The following is a 9,663-nucleotide window of genomic DNA, read 5'->3' as shown; positions in this document are numbered from 1 at the left end:
ATAACATTTGTATATTTTGACTGATCTATAATGCCTGGCTTTATTGGATATATTAGCATCTTTTGTGCTTCATACTTTCGATAAATGCTATGTTTTTGAATCGTAAAAATTTAATAATTTTGTTGAAGGTGTTATATGCTTCATTTTCGGATTTCAGAAATATTGACTAGACAAAACGAACATGTGCCCTTTTTTTGAGCATCTGTTAAAATTCGTGAGTATAGATATTAAAAGTTATTTGAACTTTTTTTTTCACAGTGTTTCCGGTGGAGTGATTATGTTGAAGGAACACTAACCGGACTCGATGTAAGAGACTGAAGAAAGTTCGCACGCAGCAGAAGCGCCTGGAGAGACGTGCTGTGTCAGGTCGAAACCTGGTAACGAATTGTTATCACCAAAAAAAAAAAAGTAAGTAAGTTCAAATTGAAAGAACCCATTGTGCTGATTTCTGAATTTATTGGAGATTATTGCATAATATTGACAATACAGCTATACAATTTAAGGTTAGGTCATCAGAAACTATTTCCTGGATCAATCTTTGATTTTCATGAATTTTGGATTTCACTTGAGAATTTCGAACCACTTTCGAGGAATTAGTCTTCCACAAGTTTCGGTCTAGAATCTTAGGAACCACTTCGAAACGGTTGCAAGCGATTATTTGTAAGAGTTTACAGGTTTAAGTCTACACCGAAATTCGTAAAGAATGGCAACCTGAATCTCAACTGCGATGACTGGGAAATTTTCACTGGTTCGTTGTCATTAAGTCTGCGTTATCTTCAATCCATTTTGACTGCTAGCTGTGAAGTTGCAAAATAAATATCACAATAATATTTTAAATCAGTTTGAAATTTTTGATTTGTTAAAAATTTATTCCGCATTGTCAACTAATTGAATTTTTGTTAGTCCCACTATATATGTTAATTATTTCAGAATATCAATATGAGGGACATATTTTAGACTAAATCCCAAATTGAATAGGTTTTTTTCAGTAAAATAAAAATAAAATATTCTTAAATGTTGTGCAATATGCAATAATCATCAATTTCAATACAGATATCAACTTATATCGCATTCATCTTAAAAGATTACTTACCATTACAAATTTTTTTATGGAAAATTTATTGTGAGTAATATATATTTGAGAATGAAAATGAAATGAACGTCAATTTTTATGATATTCATCTTTTCTTTGAACCTTTGAATACTTTGTCTTATCACATTTGATACACATACATATGTAACTGAGAATGACCGAACATATGTCAGCTCTTCTAAACTCATCTTTTTTAAGCGGACGGACAATCACAAATGATTTGTTGAAGCGATACGGTTTTTTATTCCAATCACAGTTTACTTTAACTTTGTTTGGCTGGATTATAGACTCAAAAGCCCGCTTACCTTATAAGAGCCCAGATTTTTTACGGAACAACCCAACTTGACGTTTCGTCCGGCAGGTACAGTTACATTTTCGATGTATTCAGTAAATTCGGGTTCTTCAACAACGGCTGAAAATAAGAAAATTTCTTTCATGTATTAAACAACATTATCAATGTAATAAATAAAGACATATTTGAGGACCTTAGATACAATACATTATTGAGTTATCTTTATGTATATATTATAATGTCTTTGAATCATGTATTTTCAAAAAAAAAACTCAAAAGTAATTATTTTCACTTTGTAATAATACGACGCCCAAGTATATAGGAATACCTACACCTTCTATTGCATAGTTATCAATACTTACGGTACTAGAAAGCTACTGCTAAGGTAGTAGTTAGTGGCTGATATCAACATGTTTCTTGGTAGTTAATTTTTATTCCCATTTTCTAGACTTCTTCCTTAATAAACACTGTATAGGACAGAATTAAAACTGGTAATAAAGCTTACTATGAGTTGAAGAGGTTAAAGACAAGCAAAAATATATCACAAAAAGCAATACTTAAAATGTACAAAACATTAATCGGGCCGATGATATGGTATGTTTGTGAGACATAGAGATTAATTAAATTTTTAGACTTATACAAGAAAATGGAGTACATCACATAAGATACAACCAAAAGTTTGAATGATTAGTTGAACATGATACAATCAGCAAGTTCATTAAAAAAAAGCGTTTAAAATGGTTCGGTCACGTTATAAGAATTTCAGAAACTAGAATACAACACAAGATATTCGAGAATGATATCAGAAGCAACTGAAGAAGAGAAAGGCTATGAAAACGTTGAAAAGACAGTGTCCAGAATGAAGTAAAGGAGATGAATATTAGGAACTGGAAAGAGAAAACAATAAATAGAGAATAATGGAAGGTTGTTGTAAGACAGGTCAAGTTCCTACATGGACTGTCACGTGAAGGATGATGTTTATAAATTTTTTTCACTTTAGAAAATATAAATCACTACAAAATTATATTTTAATCTTTCTCCTTATAAAATGATATAATGATTTATTTCAGTTTTATCAAGACATTCACTTTTTGTTGACTTGGAAACATTGGAGATATTCAACGAATTTTTTAAAACATTTTTTATACTAATCGACAAGCAGATAAATTACGTTGAATAACCGGGATAGTATCAAAACGGTTTCCTTTCCTTATAAATTTAATTTGTAGATAATAACAGCAGTCAAAATTCTTCTCCCATGTTGATATTTGGGGGTGGTGTACTATATATGGATTCTGGAATCCAGTTCTGTCGAAGTTTGATTGGACATACTTTGGACATACACATTTAAAAGAATTATTTTGTCGGACTTAATATTTTGTTTATTATAAATGGATCAGGCGGTATTCCATCATCGACTTTAAGGTACTCATGATGGTGTACTCATCATATTACTTATAATGATATTCATGATAGTAGTCATGATGGTACTCATGAAATCAGCCAAATTAACGGAAAACTCGTATACGAGACATACTGTTTTTTCCGTTCACATTTTTAGAATTTGTTAGGTTATTGTGCCACTTCTAGCCAAATGAACACAGAATTCAGTATTTGCTTCTTGTTTAATATTATTTTTTCGACCGATAATGTTTTATGGAATGTTACATGGAATTCATAGTGAAAAGTTAAATGCATTCCATTAAATTATGATAGAAAAAAGTTAAAGTATAGACCATTCGCATTTGAGCAATCATTAATTGATGTCGCTGCGTTAGGAATTTTTATGAAAACAGTCTCTTAAATTTTGATGGAAAGTGGTTAAAGTGTACACCGTTCGCATATAACCAATAGATGTCGCTACGTTTAGAATTTTTATGAAACTCTATAGTCCAGATGTGAATGTATGTCGATGTAGAATTTTCTGAGTCAAATTTTTTAAAGTTGTGTATTTTGATGAAATTTTAAAGTGGACATCAATTTTTCAATTCGACATCTATCTGTTTACGTTTAAGCCTGGCTTTTTTATATTTTTCATTATAATTTAGATGTTGATAAAAATTAAGAAATTAAAAACGTTAATGAGACAGTTTGTAAATAAAATGCATTGATATTTCCCAGCTACTGGAATACTATTCGATATCACTTAATTTTTGAATTATAAATTTACAAAACAAAGACTGTTTACAAATCTTATGCTAATAGATACTGAGGGGTCAAATAAACGATATATGAACGTGTAACTCTTCTAACTTTATTGTTCAAATAACTTCCCATAAGTGACATTAAAAAGTTTTCTGTTCTTTTCATTACTTTCCCTTTGTTGCGTTGTTACTGAATATGGAAGTTTTGCCCATTCTACACCAGCAAATGAAGTTAAATTGTTAAATATTTTGTCACAAGGAAACTTAAATAAATTTTGCACAAAGTTGTAGCATTAGACTCTCTCTCTTCCATATAAATCTTGGTGCTTATTGTCAGCAAACACACCACCAACAATGTCCTGCCCAGAATAGTGGCACATGCAATGCAGTTTCTGGGTGTAAGGGAGCGGTCTAAATCAATCTAATCAAGCAATTAATGTCCAACGAAAATAATGCAGAAATAATTTAACCCAGCATAGCACGTGGATTGATGATTTCAAGGGATGTGAGCACCTTTGAGGAAGCAAATATGGTACATCGTTAGAGCAATAAACAACGGAAAGGATAGCATTGAAATATAAGGAGCATTTCCACTCACACATGCTCCTTTGATTAATGCAAAGTTTCATGATAAAGTTTGATTAAATGTTGACTAAGTCGGTGTTGAGAGCTTTCAGCATTGGACGTAGAAAGCGCAACTCACATTTCTAAACAAAAGAAGTTATTAAACCCCACAAAATGCTGCCAATAAGCCTTTAATGGTCAGAAGTGCCTTTCAGAACTACTAATATGTGTGTATAATCGCACACGTAATTCAAGAGCAACAAGTCCTGTTCTGTACGTAAAATATTAAGCAATTATTTCCTTTCAAAACATATTAAATTTTTCCAGCTTCATACATAAACTGTAAGTGATATATTTTATTTAAGTACATAATTATTAAAAACGAAAATTAAGAGGGCGTTTCTTGCTCCAACTCTTATGCTTAATACCTAGACTTCCGGTTTGAACGATTTGAAAATGTTCGCAGAAAATGATTTATGGTAATGATTCATCGCTAACTGTTGCTGTTTCTTAAAATAATTAAAGTGTGTGGGGGAACTCAATCTGGAAGTGATTTGAAGAGGACGCCTGCTCTGCGGTTTCTAACACTTAAATGAGTCATTTAATTTACTTAAGTAATTTAAAATAATATGAAATTATATGGTAATTGCACAAATGGTAATTTCAGTACTTTTCTATAATGGGAGAGTATCCACTCAGTATGCGATGTCAACATATTTACCGTCTACGCGATGGACATAGTCAATTTATCGGTCATTTTTGTTAAGCAAATAAATTTTAAAATATTTGCACAAATATATTATATTTAACTTTAATATTGAGTTACATCTTGATAACAGACTAAATTGGAAACACCATCTCAAACAGAAATCTGACCAAATCAAGTACAAATCTCGACAAATGTATTGGCTAATTGGACATTATTCTCAACTTAATCTATATTGTAAAAGGCTGATTTATCTATCTGTCGTGAAAAGGATTTGTATGTATGGCATACAGCTATGAGGCTGTACGAAACAATCGAACAGAGAGATCATACAGCGAAGTCAAAACAAATGCTTACAGATGATTACAAATGCTTATCGATATGTAATGAACCAAGAAGTACATTAAAACTTTAAAGAAGTAGCTGCTAGGCATAAAAAACGATTACTCAATCACATCAATATAGAAGCTATTCAACTACTGGCGAAGTTAATATAGATTATATTATAATATAAATTATTTGTATGTAAGCTGAACACTGTTAAAACCTGTATACGTCTCACTTAATATCTATTAAGTACAAATCGACTTCTTACAGGACACTGTAGACTTAATTACCACATGAAAATTAAAAGTGCGATAGAAAGCGACTCCTGTCGCCTCTGTCATAAAGAGAAGGAAACATCAGAACATATTCTATGCAACTGCACAGCGTCGGCAAGACGTAGACTCGACTACCTTGGAAGCGGGATCTTAGTCCTAAATCAAATAGATAAAATTAAGCCCACAGGAATTACAAGATTCATAAATAGTCTAAAATTGTTTTAGTTGGGACTGGGTTGCATTTATAGGCTATTATTTAATAATAACTACAATTAAGCAAAAGTGATAAATTAACACATAGTTAAAATTGTACTATAAAGGATGTTTAAAAAAAAAAAAACTTTAATATTAAATAATTTCAACTCACATAAACAAATATATGCAGGACAGATAGGATATGTGCCTAGCGATACCAGATAAGAGTCCATAAAGACGATTAGCGACAGTACACATTGCTTTATAGTATGTTTTCACTGCTTACTTAGTAAGTTTAACTAACTAAGTAAATTTCGTTAACCATACAAAGAGCTTTCTTAGCTCTCTTAGAACTTTCAAAGAACTTTCTGACTCAAAAAATCTCTTTCCCATCGGACAAGTAACTTATGCTAATAGAAACACCACAATCATAAAGTTACTTTAGTAACTTACTAAGTAAGACGTGAAAGATGTGTGTGTCATTTGCAAATCTTACAACATCAATCAAAAATCCCGTACTTATTACCCGTACAGTAGCGCATAAGCCTAAATTGAGATTGTGTAAAAAATTAAAGAACATTTAATTTATACTCAATGTTAGCTTACTGCAACGTAGATTACCACTGGTTTACACAATCTGAAACAGACATCCATTCACCTTCATAACCTTAGCTGACAGTTACTATACAAAGTGGCAATGAGAGTTTATGTGAGCTTCCTGTGAATACTCCCTGAAGGTGATTCCCTCTGAAGGTGTATAAAAGTTAATAAAACCAAGTCATAACACAATCCATGGATTGATTATTATAAACTAGTGACAAATTGAGGATGGATATTTAAACGTACAGATAATGTTAGTATAAGCGTCAGTGTATAAAACAAATTATTAAAAATTCTATGCACATAAGACATTACTAACTAAGATGTATTGTCGTCATTTGGTATTATGTAGTGCTTCCAAATAATTTCTGAATTGATCCTACCATCATACGTGCAACGTTCTTTCGGATGTATCATTAAGTACCTTTAAGTTAGAGGAATTTCTCATCGTTCTGTCTAATTCAATATCATTTCTAACGCAACATAGTTCTAGCTAAAAAAAAATTGATAGTTTCTTTACACTGATGGTTTTTATTTAATCTTCTAATCAAATTGCCGGACAAACAAGATAGATTTAGTTAAATAAAGAGAGTCAACTAATGTTAATTTATTACAAATATCAACACTTCCACTTAAAGTCAATCATTTATCTCTTAGAAAATAAAGAGATTCGTTTGCAGTTTCATTCAATGACCCTAGAGGGTTTTAGTCATATTGCGAAGACGTGCTCGATTTCGCGACCGAGTCTATTGATAACATTGCACCCATTATAGAGTGGTGTTGAATTATACAATTGGCGTCATAAGTAACTTATAGATTTGATTTATTTAAAAACATTTAAAATGTTTGTCAAGAGAGGGCTTTATTTTTCAATTGCTTATATATATAACTAGTTTAAGCTAATAGCTTTTGACAAAAGTAATTCTTTGTAGATCTCAAGATTGACATAATTTTGGGTGTTTTCGCTGATTCCTAGATTAACACTGTTTTACGTAACTTCTATCAATAATTAGTGAGACCGAAATAAAAAACACAATAAAATCCCTTATCAAAGAATTTTCTATTTCTTGTCCTAGTATTCTTCTTTTGATTCAGATTATCTTCCGTAGGCAATCGCCTTCAGTAAATTTTCTAATGGTTTAAATTTGAATCACAAAAATTTTTTTCCTTATTTAGCGTGGTACTATGCTTCTCACGCATTTGACATTGAAGTTTGTTACTCGACATTTGTGTTAACAGGAAATGGAGTCTTAGCATCATCCCGAATCATCACAACCCTTACACTTAGGCCTTATTCCTACTCGAATTGATTGAAGTGTTTGTGCTCATTAAAAATATTTTACGAGCTCATTTATTTTTATAAATAAATAAATTCCGTTTATCGTATCTCAATTAAATATGAAAATTTTATTGCCATTAAATTTTAAGTCATAGGCAATGTAATATGGACACTTGTATTTATACATAAATAAATTTATAATCATAGAAAAAAACATTTGTGTATAGGGCAGTGTAAAGCCAATGTTCCTCACGCAAAAGGAATGGTTGGGTTCATTGGTTTTTTGTTAATGACAAAAGGGATTACAAAAGCGGAAATTGAATATTACATTTCAATTACGGATTTAATAATTGGGATAGACAATATTGCGAACTACGAATAAAATTTCGCAATTATTTTAGTATGAGCTTCAACTAATTTTGGTGTTGTGTATGATAGACCAGGAAAATATTTGCGAATAATCAGATTCGGCTTATGCTTGATGAATCGCGTTCAAAATTTGAAAATAGTTAATCAAGTTTTTGAATAGTATTGTTTTTTGTTTTTGTTGTGATGTAGATATAAGATATATAGTGTAAGATATATAGTGTAAGATATATAGTAATTGAAATAAGTTCGGAGCGAAGAACCCCTAAGTATTTTGAGGAACTCTCCATAGTATCATATATCTACCTTGTAGTTTCATGTTTAATATTTGATTATCTCTTAGTAAATAATTTTTTTAAATTAAAATAACAATTTGATTAATTTCAATTCAATTTAAATATAAATAAAGATATTTTTTTATAAATTCTTCACTCAATAAAAGCTGTGTTTTTTTTAACTGAATGGATTAGTCGGAAAGCTCAAGCGTTCTTATCTTGCTCTTGATGAGCTATTAAATAGTAGTACTTGTTGTTTATATAATCACTAACCACATTTCGTACATATAATGGTAAATGATTTAAATAGTATTTTTATTCAATTTATCTATAACTCTCTTTGTACAACAATTTAAGCCGTGTTAATTGGAATCGATTTAGTTATACACGAACATTCATACACATAAATACATTTTTAAACCATATCAAAACTTTTTAGTATGTCACAATATCAAAATCTTAAAAAAATTTCTTATAATTGCGATCTTACGTTTACACGAAATTAAATTCACCATCGCTCTTGTGCTTCTAGTCACATACTCTACAACTAACTCACTCATTACATTTGCGCAATAACTCCATCTCCTCCACCTACTCCACCTAGGAGGAAGTTATTCTCAAACACATAACTTCAACTGGTACCGGCAGAATTCCTCGGTTTCTAGCGTTCACGACAGGTTTCTAGCGTTCACGACAGGTATCCACGTTAAATTTTGCCGTTATATCTCTGCCACAACCATTCTTTATGGCTTAGATAACACTAAACTTCTTAGTATCAAGTTTATTGATCTTAGCTCCCTTCTGTAATTACTGCAATAAAGTCTCCGACATCTCCTTTGCAATAACAAAGTAGTTGGATTATTTTCGGGAAGTATTAGCTCTGCATATATTGATCAGAAAATTGAAATTTCATGTCTGCTTACTCTATACTCTCTCTCTTTTGCACCATATAAACGACTGCAATATAAGTATGCCTCACTAATAGGGTCTGTGTATTGTAGAACTAATCAGCACGCTTTTCATGTCTGCTTACTCTATACTCTCTCTCTTTTGCACCATATAAACGGCTGTAATATAAGTATGCCTCACTAATACGGTGCGTGTATTGTAGAATTAATCAGCCTTTTCGTAAAGAACCCGTCACTAAAAGCGCAAGCTTGATGATAAGCACTTCTCCATCTTTGTTCTCCACGACAATGCCAAGATCACTCGCATTGACGAGTACTTCCTTTCACTCGGCCGTAAATACCTCACCCGGCTACATAACCTTTCCCCGTACGTCTCCACCCCCAGCTCCCTCTCCGCAGACCTTAGTCAAGCCCTGCGCTTTAAACCCCTCTCCCAATACTTAACCCAATACTTTGATGAGTGGGACCTTAATACCCCCGTCATCCCATTTTACATTTTACAAAGTTTTCGTGATCCTGGTCACAAAATGATCGCTAGTTATACCCCCGCGCTCGCGCTATAAGCTCAACCCTTTCACTAACCCCCAATCTTCTTTCTTTACGCCCATGCTTTCTGGTTTAGATAAATCTAGTCCGATA

This window comes from Teleopsis dalmanni, chromosome X (genome assembly GCF_002237135.1).
Source record: "Teleopsis dalmanni isolate 2A chromosome X, ASM223713v2, whole genome shotgun sequence".
Taxonomy (NCBI): Eukaryota; Metazoa; Arthropoda; class Insecta; order Diptera; family Diopsidae; genus Teleopsis; species Teleopsis dalmanni.
This window is presented reverse-complemented; position numbering follows the sequence as displayed.